General features: G+C 38.1%; 1 pseudogene; it reads left to right on the forward strand.

Moving 5' to 3' along the window:
- LOC139737963 (uncharacterized) overlaps window positions 1-19,781 on the forward strand; it is a 48,395-nt pseudogene that overhangs the window by 16,799 nt on the left and 11,815 nt on the right.

Consider the following 19,781-nt stretch of genomic DNA (forward strand, 5'->3'; position numbering starts at 1 on the left):
TATGGACATGAGTTCTTCAAAGGACTTCTGCTTCTTTTTAATCTGTTACAAGTTTTCATTACCCATCATGTGTGTTTGAATTTTTCATTGACTATGTGGCAAAACTAATACAGTGCGCTCCTGTTAATAACGAACATTGTTATAACGAAATTTCAGTTACAACAAAGTAAAAGTTCGGGTTGCAGCGTTATCCCCGCTATGTTTTTTGTATTGTTTATTTGTTCGCATATAACGAAATTTTGATATATAACGAAAGAAAACTGCCGGTCCTGAGGATTTTGTTATAATAGGAGTCCACTGTATTGATAGGATGATTTCATTTTATCATGACTTACATGGAATGTGTTTGTGAGGCATGTTTTACAAGTAGCAATTATTTCCTCCTGTTGTCATGATGCAAATGAATATTGATACTTCTTTTTTTTTGTGAGGGGAGGGGAGTATTGTGACAAAAAAAAAGTGATAATATTCACAAGCATTAGGCATTGCAGCACATTCAGCACAGGAAATGATCATGAAATTTCAATATTAACTGAAAGTGAAACAAGAATATCACGTCTCCAAAGAGGAAACTAAAATCTCTCAGGAAATGGAGACTAAGGAGATGTTCTCTTTTTTCACAATAATTTCTGTATCATTAATAGCGTAAAAGTTAGTTCAAAGTTGCTTTGGTCAAAAGTTGGTGATCTACCGTTGCAGAAAAGATTAGTTGAATTAACCTTCCTGCATGATAGTGTGTCCATTGAAGAATCAAATCATGAAAGGTCAAAGTGAAAGTTTTAGATGAGTGATTGAAGTAGACATTCTAATGTTTGTAGGATATAGGGCATGATAAGAATAGAGGCCATCAATTTTTTGTTGTTGAAAGCTTTAACATACTGGATCATTGTAAAGTTGTATTGCAGTTTGAGTTATTTTTTGCATGGTGTTATAGATAATGCATTTGATTGAACTCATTTGAGACTAGATACCAGCGACATGTTGTGTCATTGACTTATGTTTAATAACAGGTTTACTGAGTGACGATCTTGTACAGTTCACAGGTAACAAATCAAGAATGCTTGGCCACCCTAGAATGCTCAGTTGTTTGTTTGTGTGCACATTTTGCAGATTCTGTGAATGTCCCTTTGCATGCACTGACTCAATAGTGACGATATTAGCATGTTTGTCACAGTGGAAATTTTTTTTGCACAATTGATTTCTCACACATCGCCAAATAAGATTTTGTGGACAGTCTAGGCCATTGAACAAGTAATTCATAGAGGGTCACAGCTGCCATGGCAGTAATAAGCTACTGTAAAAGTGGTGTCTTTCGCGGTGGTTTTATTTTGCGCGCTTTTCACGCTTTGAGGTTGAATCGCGAATTTAGCATCACGCGAAAATGTTTTGAAAAGTCACCAAAATTAACCATGCAAGGAAATGTTTTGAACTCGCCGCTTGTTACAACGCTATTGCGCACATGTGCACCCGAAGATTCCGCGCATTGAGTGTATTGATGGTCAACACACACACAGCGATACCACGCAATGTAGGTACAAACATGTTATAAAGTACTCAAGAGACGGGATTTCAGGTAACCCTGCATTTAATTTTCATTTCTATGTAATAAATAAAAGAATAATTGGATTATAGGTTGGGTTTTCATGTGCATAATAAAACAGTTTTTGCCGTCTTTGAATTCACAGATTTTGCCGACCGCGAATTTAAACACGCGAAAAGTCAGCACCGATGGAAACTGCGAAAGTATCTGTATGCAAAAGAAACCACTTTTACAGTATTTGCAATAGATAATATGTTAATTAGTTTAGATGGACAATAACTTGTGCACTCTTCAACATCAATCGTAATGCTGTACAGAATCTCGAACAAGAAGAAAACTCTACTGCAATTCAAATGCGTATTCATCATGTGTCTGTGCATATGTGCAGTTTGTCAAGAAAAAAAATGTATACATGTATACATATTATATTAATATATTCTTGTGTTCTTGCAAGATTTGTGAGGTATGAAATTGTGCAAAAATGTTTTTGCTGTGAACCATTTAGCAGTTTGGTATTGGAAAAGTTGTCTTGCTGTGGCATTTGTTCTTGTTTTATGGAAAGTTATAAGTGGCTCCTGCAAGATAATGTCTATTACCTCTGTGTATCAAAGGCACCAAAGTAGGGAATTTGCTGTGAATGTTTTTCTCATCTGCAAACCTTAAAAGCGAAAGCTCTGAAATTAGGTCTAGGACGTTGATATTTTTGATCTTTAATCCAAATAAAAAGTCTTTTTCTTTACTGGAATAAATTTTCATAGAAACTTTCCCAGATATGTGCAAAAATATTTGAATTAATGATTGATTCCAGTATAAGCATGAGAATTTATTGCTCATGAATAAGCATAGCTGAACTACTCGATGATAACTGTATTCTGTGAAGTCTGCTAAGATGAGTATGGATAATGTGGAAAGCTGCTATGGTACACAATGTTTCTTTCTGAACGAAAACAGGAAAAAAAAATGAAATAGACTCATATGATTTTTGAGATTTTTGGTAGTAATGTGATATTCATCCAAGTTCGAATTCTGCAGAAAGTGTCATATATTATCTTTTTTAACACAAGTGAGAAAATAGCTAGCAAGCTGTGCAATTTTCTGTCTGCAAATTTCTTTAGCTTCCATTAGGTTTAATGAGATAAGGCTCCTTTGTAGTAAATTGTTACATTTGTGATTTGTTGGATCAATAATTTTGGGTGCCAGACAAACACTAAGGCAAATTGATTATTTTTTTGGGCTGGGAAAGAAACCAAAACTTTCTGCCAACTCTGTGCAATTCTGCAGAAATATGAGGTGACAATCAGACATATTTGCATGCACACACATACACACACAAACATACACAACACAAGTATATGCATATTTTAGATTTCATTTCATATGCACTAATGTAAATATGAACATATTATACTGCCATGTGTCATGTTTGATTTCTTTATGAAACATGCTATTTGTTTTATAATTTTAACCCATTATAGTTGACACGAGCAAGGCCCTTTATGTTATCTTTTACCATCATGATAAAGACATGTGTTATTTTGAATCACAAGGAGAGCTCAAAAGATTGAAAGATTCAGTCTTGACTTCACAGTGTTTTAGTTTTTAAATTAAACATACTAATTTAACCTTTGAACATCAAAGGATCAATTCTCTGGCCCAAAGCTACATTTAGTGTCTTTTTGTTATTGTTAACATGTATCTATTAGTGAAGCGTCAAACCCACATCATTTCATTCAAACACATTTGGCCATATCAAACCAAATACAGAAAAAAAAAATTAGTTTCATCATAGATATCAAATTTCACTGCTACAAATGATGTCAGAATATGCATTTTTGCACAACTACCACAGAAAAAAAAATCATAATGTGGGACTACACACACATTGCAGACATGACATTAACTCACAATTGTGCAAATATCTTAGCAATGAAAAGAGGTAGATACATTGGGCAGAAAATTTTGAAAACCTAATCATGAAATGTGAAAAATATTACATTTTTTTCATTTCTTTTTTTGTTTGAACATTGGTATTTTTCATTACGAAAATTATGCTTGGCATAAAGTATTGTCATGATGTATAATGAAATTTATCAAAAAGAAATTGTGTTGATGACAATTTTCAATATCTTTCTGTCAAAATGGTGTATAACACAACACAAAAACTATAAATATATTGATATATTTTTGAAGTTCATATGTTTGAACATGTTGATACCCACACTTTCAGTATGAAATACAGACTTCTAGCATGGAAAACATACACATATAAACTTGTATTATTGAAGTTATCCCCACTATGATGGTAATTTTACTATTTGCAAAGAGGAGAATGTTCAACAATCAATCTATTTGGAGATTTTTTTTCCTTTGATTAAGTTTTGTCATGTCAAGTCATCAATACAGATATTATATTTCATTCTCTTCTTTTTTTTTTGTGGGACAAGCAAGTTTGCTACAGGTTTGTTATCAAAATGGGTGATCATTTGTATGTTCCTGCTCTTAGATATACCTTTTGAACATATTAACTTTCACTAATCTTGCATTGTTATCTTTTTCTTAAGATTTGATTTCAATATATCTCATGTTTCTTTTGGTATTTGTTTTGTTGTGGGGTATTATCCACCATGGTGAGATATGTTACAGTAACATATGTAATACATATATGAGTTTCGTGCCATGTATATACAGTCTATGCTGTTGTTGTAAGGACACAATAGTCCTATAGTTAATGAAGTCCAAACCAGGAGAGATGAATGCACTGATTCTGAAAAGTATGAGTAATTTTATTCATGAAAATAATTTTAGTCATGAAATCTCATAATTCTGGCAAATATTGTATGCATGCAACCTCTCCTAAAATATCATGATCAGGATAATGATGCAAGATGTTGTATGTCAATGTAGATGTAGATTCTTGTTATTTGTTCATGTTACATTTTGATCAGATAGAATGGTATGCATATTATATCGTAACAGCACTGCAAGTAGGTTGGTCTCTTATATATACTCTCCCCTCCTCCCCCCCCCCCCCATTTTCTTGATGATGTCTGCAGAATATAAATCTCTACATCTATCCATATTCATATCAAAAAAGTATAAATACCTTTATATTTAGGACAGTAGCTGCAGTCACATCACACAAAATTATGTTGACTTTACTTCCTGATAACTTCCAAAAGTTTGAGTATGTGGTCAAACTACTGACAAAATTATGCTAGGTTTTATCTCTAACAGGCATGCCCAATACGAGCAAAAACTGCGCGCCCTCCTTGACTATAAAAAAAAAAAAATGCAAACCCGTACAACTAATTTGCAATGTGCATAAACAGCAAGATTGGATCTACTATCATGTCACAACCTTCTCCAAGTTTCAGCCCTGTATAGTCACAGTACACAAAACAATGCATAGTTTTGCAATAAGCGCAAAGACACTTTCCAAGTGTATGCATGAAGTTGTATGGGAAGTCACAATGCCCAAACTACATATAGCAAAATGCCGGGTAGTGAAACTACGCAAAGTTTCTTGTAGTGTAACCACATCTAGTGTGTATGTAGAATGCAAGTTTTCCTGCTAAAACAAAAAGTAAAAAGTAGACAATGTTTCCATGGAGTTTTTACCATGTCAGAGTTTAGTGCAAATAAAATTGTTCTGCCTGTTCCCAAAGCAATCCAACAAGTTGGCTTTGATTTATTATTTTTTTTGCCTCCCCACCCCCACCCCCCCCCCCCCCCCCGAAAAAACAAAAGAGTTCCCAGCAATGACAAGAGGAGAATGATAGTCTCTGATCAGGTTAGATTTTTAGTACAAGACAAGACCAGCGGTATATAAAATGTATTACATAATATGTTCTAAATATACAGTATGATGTAGGATGGCAAGTTAAATATGCCAATGGCTAGAAATACTGAGGTGGTATTATTCAGATTGAATTCAACTGTTCAAATCATTAATGCTCAATCAGGTCATGATTATGCTCTGAATGACATTCTGTGTGGGCTGAGAAAGTAATTATGATTAGAGTAACCCATATAACAGCTGTGATAGAAGTAATTTTTATATGTTATGTGATACAAAAGTGTATATGACATATTTAACAGAAAATCGTAATTAATTTTTGTGTTATGCCTTACCCGTGATATAACAGAATGTTACGATGTGTTTCTATGTTTAGATGAAGGCACCCCTGGCTTCACCCCTGTCCCCTTTCAGCAGTTCACACAAACAATCCAGCTGACAGCACAGTTTGCCCGAGGGCGCTCTTTGGTGGCAGGTCACAATCGCACTGTCAATATATTCAAGGTTAGTATCTGACTCTCCCACATTATAATGACCAAGCAAAATCTTGAACATATGTGAGACAGCAGAAGTCATTTTTAGATTGATTGATTGACTGATTGATTGATTCACTCATTTATAGATTCGTTCATTCTTTCATTCATTCATTCATTTATAGATTCATTCATTCTTTCATTCATTCATCCATCCATCCATTCATTCGTTTGTTCATTTGTTCATTTGTTTGTTTGTTCGTTCATTCATTCATTCATTCATTCATTCATTCATTCATTCATTCATTCATTCATTCATTCATTCATTCATTCATTCATTCATTCATTCATTCATTCATTCATTCATTCATTCATTCATTCATTCATTCATTCATTCATTCATTCATTCATTCATTCATTCATTCATTCATTTTCTAAACAAAGGTACCTCTGTAGGCTAAGGAATCCTGTATGTACCAATGTATTGATACAGACAAACCAATCATTTTTGTGACCTGAAAAAAAGATTTGCTTTTGCATAGATGTTATTAACACCTATGCCCAAGGGCCACTACTCAAAGAGATTCAAATTAAAAAGTCTGTATACTGTTCACAGAATGTTGATATACCCAGAGAAATACCCAGGTGGTAATTTAGATTAACCCTTTGTGCGCTTGAGTGCTGATTGGTACAGAAAACCCCCAGTGTTATACACAATGTCCAAAGTTCCTGGCACAGAAAGGGTTAGCAGTGCTTGGTTGGGTTATAACCTTGGAAGTATTATGTCTTCATTCCTAACCCTCTGACAGCTGTCAAGGTATGAGACAACTTTTGTAGTATAGTGTATAGACCAAGGAAAGAGTGCAAACTTGCTGGAATGTGCACTCTGTGTAGAAGTCCAGATGACCTCCAATTAGCCCTCATTTAGTTGGACTTTGCAAAAGAGAACATTGATATGGTAATTCAAAGGTACAATTGAGTAAAAACAAAGCAAAGGAAAACAAAATGTTGACTATATTATAATGGAGGGTATATTTGATTTTTTTAATGGATTTTGATGGGGTTATCTTGGGCAAGGATTGACTGTATATATTGGTTTGATACCACCATAGATATATGATAGCAGCATTGACAACTGGATGCCCCTGTATGTCTACCGCCTTCCGGTCCGTGCAGAGGAGGTTCTCCTTACAGACAGACTTCTCTTCTGTATCTCAGTCTCTGAGGAGAAGCAGGTGAGTTATGCCAACTGGTTGATGCATGGCATCATACCATAACATGTGGAAATTCATTATGAGTCGGCTAATTAGGTTATATCCTTACATCTTTCAGTCTACAACAACAGTTATTTTCAGTGATATTGGTTTCAATTGTACCACCTTCGTGAATTCGGGCCATAATATTCAGAATATTGGATACAGTGCACTCCTATAGTGAAGTCCTCAGGACTGGAATTTTTTTTTGTTATATCCAAATTTTATTTTAGCCGAAAAGTGAAGTGCAAAAGATATGTAGATGATAATTTAATTTGTTAAATGCCTGTGCAATTCTTGTCATTTGCGTTCTTGTGGTCATGTTATGTAGGTTACCCTGACAGTGTTGTCCAGTCAGAAGTCTGAGGTATCATCACCTGACCAGATGGCCAATGAGGAGGCTGTGATGCAAACCTTCACTTTCCCCGAGGGGGAGACGTTTGTGGCCATGTACAAGCACCAGGCACACGGGAGCACCATACGGAGGCGGAGAACGGCATCATCTTTGTCTCATGGCAAGCGTCACCATGGCGATGGCAAGAAGGATGAGTCTGACGTTGACGAGTCAGATGATGATTACTATAGCACCTCCTCAGAGTGGGAGGAGTCAGGAGTAGGGTGAGTAGCCAATCAAATGCAACAGCAATGGAGGGGGAGAAGTCAGGAGGTATGAAAGAGTTCCTAATAGTCCTTGCAGCTGTAATTTGAAGCCACATAGAACTCTCATAGTATGATCCACCAGATACACAAATGAGTGCCAGACGGTGCTTTGGTTATTGTAATGCCGTTGAGGAATAAGGCACAAATACTTGTATGGATTAGATTCAATAATGCAGTAACAGAACTTATCAGACTTCATAGGAATGGTTTATGCCGTGGTTTTGATTGTTAGTAAATTTCTATTGAAGGACTTATGTGCTTGTCTCACCCTTGACAGGATACCCCAATCTCTACGCTACGCGAATTCCGCCCCCTCATCCGGCCTGTCCTCCACCATCCTGGATGGTTGCGTGGTGGTCACCAACCTGGCTGTCTACCACTGTCGGCCCAGGACCTCCCCCGAGGGCCTCTTCCTCGAGCTGGCCATGTCCGAGAGGGATGGAAGGCGGGCCGAAAGTCTTGGCATCACTCTGGGACTAGACATGAACGCCCTCTACGAGAGAGCGGCTGAGATGAAGCTCGCTGCTGGGGACTGTCAGAGGGCGCTCAGTCTCTTCCAAAATGCGCAGGTTAGATGGGAGAGTCCCGGCCGAGAACCATATACTGTATACGCCATATGTTTAACGAGTATCATTTTTCACGAATTGGGACCTCCCGACAGTTGTGCAAAGTGGTTAAATCCTTGATCTCGGAGCACAGTAATGACATGCACAAGTCTCATTCATGTCAAGATCAGAGTTAGCATATTCTCATGTTGTTAAATTCGTGAATAGCACCCAACTTGTGAGATTTGCAAAAATAAGTACCTGCGAAATATATGGTGTATACAGCATGTTCACTCTGGACAAATTATATGGCAACAGTGAATGGAATCTGCAGGTACTATGCTTTCTGAAATCTGCATGGGTACAGTGTTAAGTCAAATTAACTACACAGTTTAAAGTCCATTAAGTTGATTATAACTTTGCCTTCAAAATCAATTAACTTTAATACTTAGGGCTGTCAAATGAAAGTCATTACATGCAAATATCGCATCCTTTCAAGTGCAGTACCAAAGACGGGTAATTCAAGAAAGATATTGTTCCTTTTGAGCTTTTGTTGTCTTTCAACCTCTACCCCAGTCCCACTACTTGACTATAACAATTTATCAATTCTTCATCTCTCCAGTGCTCCTACATCAAACAGGTGACCAGTCTGGCCAAGCACGGCCACATCTCTGAGATCCTATCGCTGGTCAGTGTGGCCCTGAGCAGGACGTCGGAGCTGAGCGGTCACGATCGCCGGATGTTGGCCAACATGGCCATCAAATGTTTCGTCTACGAGATTCTTGAGGGTGACCGACGAGAGGAACTCATGTTCAACTTCAAGTAAGCCCCTTGAAGAGATCATTTTCAGCCTGTCAAGCAAAAGAAGAAATTTTCTTAACCCTTACTGTGCTCTGTTCACTTTCTTTGCAAATTGGCGCAGATGTCTGGAAACTAATCGTCTGTGAAAAGAGATTATCTAATCCCCCTAATCCCTATTGTGTCACCATGGCCTTCCTGTTAGTCTTAGACACACTGATACACCTGAGTGGGCTTGCTAATTGGCAACTAGGTCAAGTTTGGATTAATTGGTAAATGCTGGTGAAAAAGCTTGGTAAGTCAAACTAAGTGCCTGAGCAGTAAAGGGTTTATAACAAACACCTACGTGGACCCTCACATTGTGGTCAGTTTGTGTTTTCAAATGATAACATTTAGATGTTCTGCAGACCTTCACACAGGAGTTGATAAGCCCATGTAAGGTACACAATGCTATAGACTCAAGTTCTAACAGGTGGTGTTTAGTGGGCAGGTATTCTCTATTTGATTTTTCATATCATCTCTTAAATCACTCACTGAAGTAAAGTCTTTACTTTCTTCTGCCATCTCAGCTAGTCTAGTGCCTACGTAAAGTTTTTCAAATGGTTACAATGACTAGCATATGGTTCTAAGTAGAAGATATGCAGTCTTGATGGGACAGCCACTCAGTGTAGACCCTACTAAGTATTTGCCTGAAGATGTCATAAAAGGATATTATGGTCTATATTGACTTTTAAGTGTACTAATGTAAATGTTAATGTTAATCCTGAATGTAAATGTTAATCCTGAAGAAGGCTGATGATACTTGTATGTCTATAATCTGGGGTCTTTGTGTTGGCAAAGATGAGATTATGCTAACCATAAGCTGAAAACCGTGATTATTCATTATCTTGCATGTATTCTATGAGCAACAAAATGTGTTATCTGTATGCAATATCTTTGTAAGTTACATTTTTTCCCCTGAATGATAACAAATGTAAAATTGTTATATGTCCTTACTCAGTAACCACTGTAGTATGAATTCACTTTGTCTCAGAGTACATGCAGTTAGCCATTCTTATCACTCAATAGAAACCTGTCATCCTGTCATCTTCTTGTTTGATTCTAAGATTTAGATCCTCTTCTCTCCTTCAGACACTTTCTCATGGACAATTTTGACTACAATGAGGATGCAGCACTCAAGCTGTTTGCTGAATGTGGGCTCACAGATATTCTCATTGAAGTGGCAAAAGTAAGTCAAAGGAGGATTTCTCAAGATATTAACTTTTATGTTGCATAGAGTTTGTGATATACGTGAACATAAAAGCTGTTAAGGATCATTACAGCATTGCCACTCTGTTATCCCATGAAGTGATTTATTGCAACCATGTGTGCATGAAGGTATAAAAAGTGTGTATGCATTTATGTACATGTATGTATTTAACTATGTATACAGGTATTGCTATATGTGTGTATGTATGTATGAGTGTATGTGTGTATTTATGTAAGTGTGTATGTATGCATGTACACAGCTTCTGTGAACAAAATGGAAAAAAAAAATGAAGTAAATCAAATGTTCTGCTCAGTGAGTCTGACCAATTGTGAGCCCTCATGAAAAATGTAAAAAGCCAGTCTTTATTTGTTTATGTATTTATTTATTATTTTATTCATTCATTTATTCATTTTATTTATTTCATTTATTTTATTTATTTATTTATCTATTATTATTATTATTATTATTTTTTTTTTTTTTGGCTGTCTTCCTTGCTTGACAGGCTCGTGGCAAGCTGTCCACAGCCCTAGAAGTGCTCCTTCAAGCTGGGCTGCCACAGATAGAGGGCTCCCTTCGTAAACAGCTCGTCTCACAGGGTTACATCACTAAGTTTTCTGCTGCTGGGGACATGGCTTTTGTCAGGTGTATGCCTTCTCAACAGGCCGTGTGTCATCTCCTTGCCAAGGTAGACTTCATCTCTCACTTTCTGTGACAACTTTACTGTATGCAATGCCAATGATTTTTTTTTCTTTAAATCTTTGATTTAATTTTTTTCTTGTTTTTCTATAGAAAGCATGTCGGAGTCATAGTGAAAAAAAAAAATGTACTACTTGACAGAATCAAGGTAGTTGGTGTTCTCTGTGTGCCAATTGCAAATTGATTGAGTTGTCTTGATAGGGTTAACTTCGAAATAGAAACTGTTTTATTAGAGAGAGAGAGAGAGAGGGACAGACAGACAGACAGATAGACAGACAGACAAACAGACAAAGTTTCCATTTAATGTCTCCATTACTCTGCAGTATTTCCTTCTTCGATTCAAAGTAAACTGGTACGTTTTGTGATGTGTATGCTGTGGAGTAGCATCTATGTTTGAGCCTGCCCAATGCTTTCGATGAATTTCCAGGAAGTTGTATTTTGTGCTCCTTTACCAATAATCCACTGAACAAAAAGAGTACCACACTCTTTGTTTTAGTATACCATGTCAATTCAGATGTACTATATAAGTGGATGACCAAGATGCTGTGAATTAATTCTCAGGTCAGATGACACACTGTGTTTCAAGTAGTTATCACATGTGCCCTCCTTACCTTTCAATTTCCGCTGGTCGAGGAGCAGTTCTCACAAAATTTCATTGTGTTTGCTGTTCCAGCCCGAGCTCGTCTTCCGCTACACAGACTTCATCCGAGGCTGTTTGGATGACCTTGATGTCAAAACCCTCCTGAAGCTTGCTCATCTCTTTGACCCGTCCAAGCCGACCCTGAGACCACTCCTCAAGAGTAGGAGAGAAAGGTTATTAATCCCTCACCTTTCCACTCCAATGTTTCTCTGACGATCCCTTTTCTCCTGATGTCTCTTCTGCATTTCTCAGTGATAGGATTGCATGAAACTGCTGTTCTTTTCATCATTTGAGTCAATTTGGTGGCCTGATCTTCAGGAGAAAAACCAACCCAGTTGATGCTACAAATGCTTCAAATTGATTTTTCGTGTACTTCAGTTTTCTTTACAAAATTATGCTGACTGTGACATCAATGATGTGAAAAAAGTATGAAGCATATTAAAATCATAGAAAAAAATGGTGGCAAGTGCTTGGTTGCAACATCATTTAGAATATTAAAGCAAAATGGTTGATCTCTTTCTATCTTGTGCATTCATATAACAGGTATGATAGGTGAAATTGATATTCATTGATTGATTGTTTATTTTGATTTTTTTTAAATTATGCAGGAGTCACTCAACTGGGTCTACAGCTTCCTCTGACAGCTACAAGACTGCCCAGGGCTCCACTGATGGAGAGGTAAGGAAAGGAGCAAAATTGATGCAGTTAACAAATGTGTTACCATGGTGATGACAATACAACTGGCAAGGTGACAAATGTAGGTGTATTGATGGCTGATTGTCATCATAATGATTGATGTGATCATCTGAATCATAATTATAGGGATGATGAAGGTGATGCTAGTGATGAGAACATACAGTGTGGTGTCATGCGATCGATGGTTGTACTGTGGTATATAAGATCACAAACGCCATGCCCTTTACGATAATAATGTGCCATCTTCATATCAATATTGATAATGAACATCCACTGAAGATTGTAATAATGTTGATGATGATAACAGTGAAGAATGTTACTCGGTGTGGAGATTCATGACAATTGATCCCAAGGATTTTGGTAATCAAATGGTACTTCATCTTTGGTGTATCAACATCATGATTTGTGATGATTTGTTATGTGATTGAGAGAGTAATAGATGATGGTTGAGGTCAAAGGTCATCATAGTAAATGAGATGTTTATAATCCTCTTTCTTCCAGGATATTGCCATCTTCCCCAAGCCCAGCATCCTGATAGAGGTCTTCCTCCTTATTCTCCTAAAGCTGAACAAGAAGAGGAAGGAACTTGGCAGGTTGGTGGACAATAGCTACCCTTACACCAAACAATTCTTGCAGCATCATTTTCAATACCCTACCATATTGGGTTTGTTAGGTGACCACCCAGGGCCCTGTTTCACAAAGCTGTTCGTAAAGTTACGAACGACTTACGAGCGACTGGTGATCAGTTCTGATGACATCAGAACTGATCACCAGTCGCTCGTAATATGTGCTATACTTATCAGAATTTCCATAATTCAGCACAAGAACTGATCATTAGTCGCTCGTAAGTCGTTCGTAACTTTATGAACAGCTTTATGAAACAACCCCCCTGGTTAGATATCTCTTTGTTTTCTTTTTATGATGCAGCTGATCACAAACTGAGAAGTATTTTGAGTTCCTACAGGAGTTGTATGCGAAGCACTACTAGCTTGAAAGTGTGATTCTCTAGTCATGTTAGTAATATTACTTACATTGAACTGAGGTATCAAGATCATCATTTACATCCTCTTATGCAGTGTCTTTGTTTTTTTTTGTCAGATTAAATGTCAGTATTTCTATGTGTCTATTTATGCATTCTGTTCTCGATATATTTCACAAACAAATTGGATCAAACCAGATGTAAAGAGATATATTGAAATTTTAAGTAATTGATAAAAATGGTCTTGAAAGTAGATTATACACTGCACTAGGTGTATGTTTGTGCAACTGGCTAGAAGCTGCGTACAATGCTGTTGTGGATATGCATATTGACTTCCATGCCACTTTGCTATGTGTCATTGAATGTCACATAGTACATGTGCAGTCACTTTCTGAAAATTTTTAACATCATTGTGACTACGTGGATATTCGCTTCTCTACCTGGTAACCTACCTGCTCTCTGAGAGTATTTGAATTCTCATCACTGTCCCACACAGCACGCTGTCTCTAGAAAACGGTTTTGAGTGTGACCCGGGAGTGACCTCGCTGCCCGAAGACACCCCTGGCTGCTCCCACAAGCTTCCCGTCGGTCTGCTTCTCCCTACCCAGAATGCTGTGGCCTGTGGCCAAGACCATGCAGCTATTGTGGCCAACGGAGATGTCTATACGTGGGGAAGGGCTCACGAAGGAAGGTCAGTTAGGGAATTGAGATAACCCACTATGAGTACACACATGAATTCACATTCCTAGTGACGTGTGTCAACTCCTTAGCAGCTTTTGTGTCCTTCCCGATTATTTATGGATATTGAGATGACCAACGCATTGACACTGATATCAGTCTTGGTTCATTTTTCTGCCAAGCAATGCACTTAAGTACAAACTAATGAATCATCTGTCTAGGGCTAGTGTAAAGATATTTAACCCGTTGAGGACGAGTCCCGAGTATACTCGGGCAGGTGTCTATGGGAAATGCGTGTTGTAGCAAAACCAGTCCGTCCTCAACGGGTTAAGAGAATCTGATTCTGTTTAAATAGTTGGAGATTGATGACTGGGTTGCAAGCAAAGGCATATTTAACCACTTTTCTCTCTAATGGTGATTTTAAGCCATTTTTTTTATAGATATTCCTTAACAAAGTTACCACAAAGAATATTATTTCTTCACATCTATTCTCAGTTCAAATAGTCAAAACCTTTATCTTTGTCTTGTTTCGCAACAAATCACGGTTCTAAGTTTGATGGGACTGGTCGTAATACTAAAAAAAAAACCTTTTCTTTAAATGTAGGCCCTTACTTTTGTGTCAGCAGTCAATACATCACTCTCTTTCTCTGCCAACAGACTAGGTCAGGGAGACATCATGTCGCTGGACGGAACAGCGCCCCCACTGCGAGTGGAGACCCTGCACATGCACGGAATCCGAGTGCGGGCAGTGGCTTGTGGGAAGGAGCACACCATGGCAGTGACCCAGGAAGGAAGGGTGAGTAGACTGGGATGGTCAACACTATGGGGTCAGTCTGGACAAAGAATGGTCAAGCTGTGAAATATGCCAGACTTTTAGTCAAGTTTTGATTCAGTTATTTCAGTAGGCTCAGCTTAGATGAGTGTGATTCTAGAAAGGTTAATATATCACACAAAGCTTGCTATCCACAAACTACATGTGATGTTGATTCAAAGTGCTTAGAAAATTGTTGCCTATTGTGTACACGTAAATCCTAAATCCTAACTGATTGATTGATTGTGATGAATGTTGACTGAATTCCTAATCAACTTGCTTGAGCACTAGAGCTAATGGAATTATGTAATTAATTGCACTGGGGTGAATGAAACTGGAGTGAAGGGAATCAGATGGAATTGAAATTGAGTGAATGGGACTTAAAGTAATTTAAAAAGATGGAAGATTCTATGATGCAGTCATGTAATCCAGTGTTTAGTTTGCCATACTTCACAGTGAGTTAAGGTGTGAGAGATAATTTGATCCAAAAATGATGCCCATATTGCTTGTTTTTGCTAATGTTCACATTTAAGCAGTCATACTGTTATGAATATTTGCCAGTAATTATACCAGCGGTTCATTTGTGTTCTTGTCCTATTTTGAAGCAATACATTTTGTCTTGACGGTGGTTACACCACGGCTTAACTTCATGATAATTTTGAGTATGACACCTTTATTTATATAAGAATTGTGTGGAATGCAATAAATGAGGAAGAACAAATTTTAGTACAGTTTTGTGTGTGTCCACTTTTTGTTACAGCTCTATGGATGGGGCAGTTCTATGTATGGTCAGCTTGGTGTCGGAGACAAAACTGTCCACTCTCGGCCAGTGGTCGTTGAAGCCCTCAGTGGCCATAGGTGCATAACTCTGGCCTGCGGGCAGCTACACACATTGGTGCTAACTCAAGATCAAAGGTAATTTAATCAAAAGGTATAATGCATTTGTGCTTTATCTTTATTTACAAATAATGGAAAATAGTAATCAGTGTACTACAACGGGCTAGCTTACGTACCAATTCATTGCATGCTGTAGTATTATTGGAAAAGAAGTTCATTTTTGCTATAGTTATGTCTGAGTTATTTATCATCCAGATTAGGAATGACAATATTTATAGATATCACATGTATGCTATTTAACTCTTTATGTGCCACATTATTTTGAGACTGCAATGCAGGCATGCTTGGCGAAAACATTCCGTTCCATTAAAAGTAAAGTATTGACTTTTATTACACAAATGCAGTGTATATCATCACCAAAGTGGAAAATTGCTGAATGTGCTCCTTACAGAGGGATGATACTTACTGTATCTCTGTAGCAGTGATTCAAGAACAAGAAACAAATTTCAGGGCTTGCAAAAACTGTCTCACAAATCCAAATTGAGGAAATGTAATGCTTTCAAAAAACATGGCATATACAGCGTATCAACACGTTTCTCCTGACTATAGGTTGTGGAGCTTCGGCTGGGGTGCCCACGGCCAGCTGGGCCACGGGGATGTGGAGGACCAGATTGTCCCCAAGCCTCTGGCCCCGTTCACTCGTAGTGCAATAGTCAACGTTAGTGCCGGATACGCCCACAGTGGAATTCTCACCAACGAGGGTCAGGTATAGTTATTGCCTCTATCTCAGCATAGTCTGATCATCTGGATTTATATGTGCCCCTCCCCCTTTGTTTGTTGTTGGTTTTGTTTTTATGTTTAATGCTGGCATAGGTCTTTTTTTTTCAGTGATGTGCTTTTTAACATGCATAATTGATTTACAGTATTGTAGAAGGAAATGCCCTTTCACAATAATAACTTGTGCTGTGGGCCATTGATGATGTCACTATAAAATCATGTCAGAACACCCTTTGTTTTATGCATATGTTATGTAATTTTATTTCCCTACTGCATATTTGATTTCAGTGCACAACCTGTCTTTTATCTTTGTCATTAGAATAACAATTATTTTAATCATTATTTTCAATTATTAATTTCTGGAAAATTTACCCTGACTATTTTTCCAAGATTGAAGATCCAATTGTTTCTAGCTGGTATGATGGCATTTGAATAAAAATGCTACCTCATGGGGCAGCAGTTTCTAGTAACATATCATTATGCTACATTCTTGAAGACCACAATGCTTCACTGTTGTCTCTCTATCAAGGTTTGGATGTTTGGGTCATCCGCCTTCGGACAGCTTGGGACAGGATCAGTCAGTAAATCATCTGTCCCTGTCAGACTGGACGCTCTAAGTTCTCTCCATGTCAACATTCTTACCTGCGGTTACTATAGCAATGTAAGTTCTGTGGTTTCTATAGCAATGTAAGTCCTGTTGTTACTATAGCAATGTAAGTCCTGTGGTTACTATAGCAATTAAAGTCCAGTGTTTACTGTAGCATTTTAAGTCCAGTGGTTACTACAGCAGTGTAAGTCCAGTGTTTACGCTAGCATTAAAAGTCCAGTGGTTGCTGCAGCAAGTTAAAGTCCATTGATTACTACAGCATTTGAAATCCAGTGGTTACTACAGCAATCTAAGTCCAGTGGTTACAATACCAATATAAGTTCAGTTAATTGACTGTTGTTACTTTGAAGCTACTATTCTATCTGGAAAGTGAATATGTCGAGCAAAACTGACATCTGCTCACTGGAGTTTGAATATTATAATTTTTTTCTTTCAGTAGATGTGTCTCTGAGTCAGTGTCTGTGCAGTCACAAGCATTTGATGAATTAAGTACAAAGTTTAAATAGGATTCTCCCTTTGTTCATTTTTTTTTTGGGGGGGGGGGGGGTGGTGGGATGGGGATGAGGGCTGGTCTGTAATAAACTTCTGTCCTCTGTCTTGACCAATGGCTTGGAGACAACTAATAACCTGCAACTGATTGACAAATTGCTGTACATCGGTGTAAATAAGCACTGAATTGATCAGTGTAATAGTAGTAGCCAGGACAAAAGAAATCATGTCCATACATACTCGAGCAGGATTCGAACCTACGACCTCCTGATCTCCGGACAGATGTCATATTTTATCCATTCCAACTGATAAGCTGATAAAGAAAGTGTTGACAAGGAAACGGAGACTGGTTACCAATTCAGGAAAATACAAGATCAGGCAAGAAAACAAAATAAAGCAAGGAAGAAAAAAAAAATTAAAATCTGAAGAAAAAAAACAACTTAAAATCTGAAGAAAAAAAATTTGACCTTTGTGTTGAAAACTGGAAATGGAATGAGGAGAATTTCTGTCAAAACAACCATCCTTGTGAATAATATAGGAAACTCTGACCATGCTACCCAGCTACTTGTAAAATTGTTTGACACTGCATTGGTGAAATTTTGTCAGGAGGTAATGTTTGACCTGTGCTGACATAATTATAAACATCAACTTGAGCAATTGTGTGCCAGCATATGCTTTTTAACTCATTCTGATTTGGTCCTGTTCTCATACCACAGCTTGCCATCACCAGCAACCCCCAGAAGGTGTACACGTGGGGGAAGAGCCCCCTGGAGCTACGCCAGGCGCTTCAGCTGGCCCGCAAGCGTCACCACACCCGCCTCAACCCTGACCCCCCACCACCACCAGACCGTCAGCAGGTTGCCTTCCTTGCCGCAGGAGAATGAACACCTCCTCCCTGCCCTGGTGCCAAGCAACATCCAGGCACCCATCAAGAAGGTAGGCTAGTCCCATGGGTGCATCTCTCAACACCCAACCCCCCCCCCCCCCCCCCCCCCCCCCCCCCCCCCCTTGGCTCAAAGCAGGGAGTGTCATGGTATTGGGACATAGCGTGCATAACTTGTATGAGTTCACATTCTAGAGTCAGGCTCCCATTTTCCCGGTGTGAACAGTTTTACTATGATATTTAATCTTGAATGCCTCTATTCACCATGAAGGTCAGTGAGACCATACAGGAATTCTGATTTGTTCAGAGGTGGTGCAAATAGGAACATACATATGAAGCATATTGACTGATGAGGGTAACATCCGGTGCTGGTATTTTACTGGTGTAATGGGATGATTTATTGCTAGTTATCTCATAAGCACATGTCATCTATAGATCTATAAACTCTGCAGGCCGATGGAACAGAGAGTGCTAGACTCAATGTCTGTTTATTCCTATTATTAGTGAATTGTGATTTATATGCCACTAAAACAGTAGACAAATCTTTTTTCTGACCATACACTGATACTCATATTGTGAATTATCGCTTCAGAGTTACAGGTGTGAAATAGAAAGCTTTAATATTGTGATTGGGTTGATCAAATATAAAGCAGCCACCATTCTACAGCCAGAGAAGATGTATCCAGATAGCCTCTTCTCCAGTTGTTTCACTTGATAGCTCAGAAAAGCAAAATATCTCCCCAAGCTATTACCGGGAACCTTCTCATCAAAAGCAAGGAATGACAGTTATCTCTATGTTTCAAAGATGCAGAACCCAAGCAATTTATCTGATGTAGTTCATTGTCTGTTTCATCATAGCCTTATCCTGCTCATGCAATGCTAATAAGTGTGAATGAAAGCCTCTGTCCGGCCAAACAATGTCTGTCAGGATGCTGTCTGTGCACAATAGGTTAATGGAAGTAAGCAAGTTCTAGGAATAGCCAGACCCGTAACGCATTCTCTCTTCCCCTGTAGGTGACCATGTCCGGTAACCACTACATGCTGCTAACCACTGCTGGAGAACTCTATAGCTGGGGTAGTAATGAAATGGGTCAGCTAGGGAATGGGAATAGAGTCAACCAGGTAAGTCCACTCACTGACCAGTGTAGATAACAGTAAGTACGGTCAATTTCAAAGCTATTTCAAATGCATCTCCATCAATAATATGCCTGAATTTCTGGCTGTATTGGTCGTATACATGTTTGTCTATAAGTAATCTGTGTATATACATGTAAGTGTCAGTATTGCTGTTATTGCTGTTTCGTTTTTTTTTTTTTTTTTTTTTTTTTTATAGGCACAGAAATGTTTGTATGTATTCCTTCTTTTGTAAAGATT

Source organism: Diadema antillarum, unplaced genomic scaffold (assembly GCF_040938485.1).
Source record: "Diadema antillarum isolate AM-2024a unplaced genomic scaffold, OU_Dant_1.0 seq00000717_RagTag, whole genome shotgun sequence".
Taxonomy (NCBI): Eukaryota; Metazoa; Echinodermata; class Echinoidea; order Diadematoida; family Diadematidae; genus Diadema; species Diadema antillarum.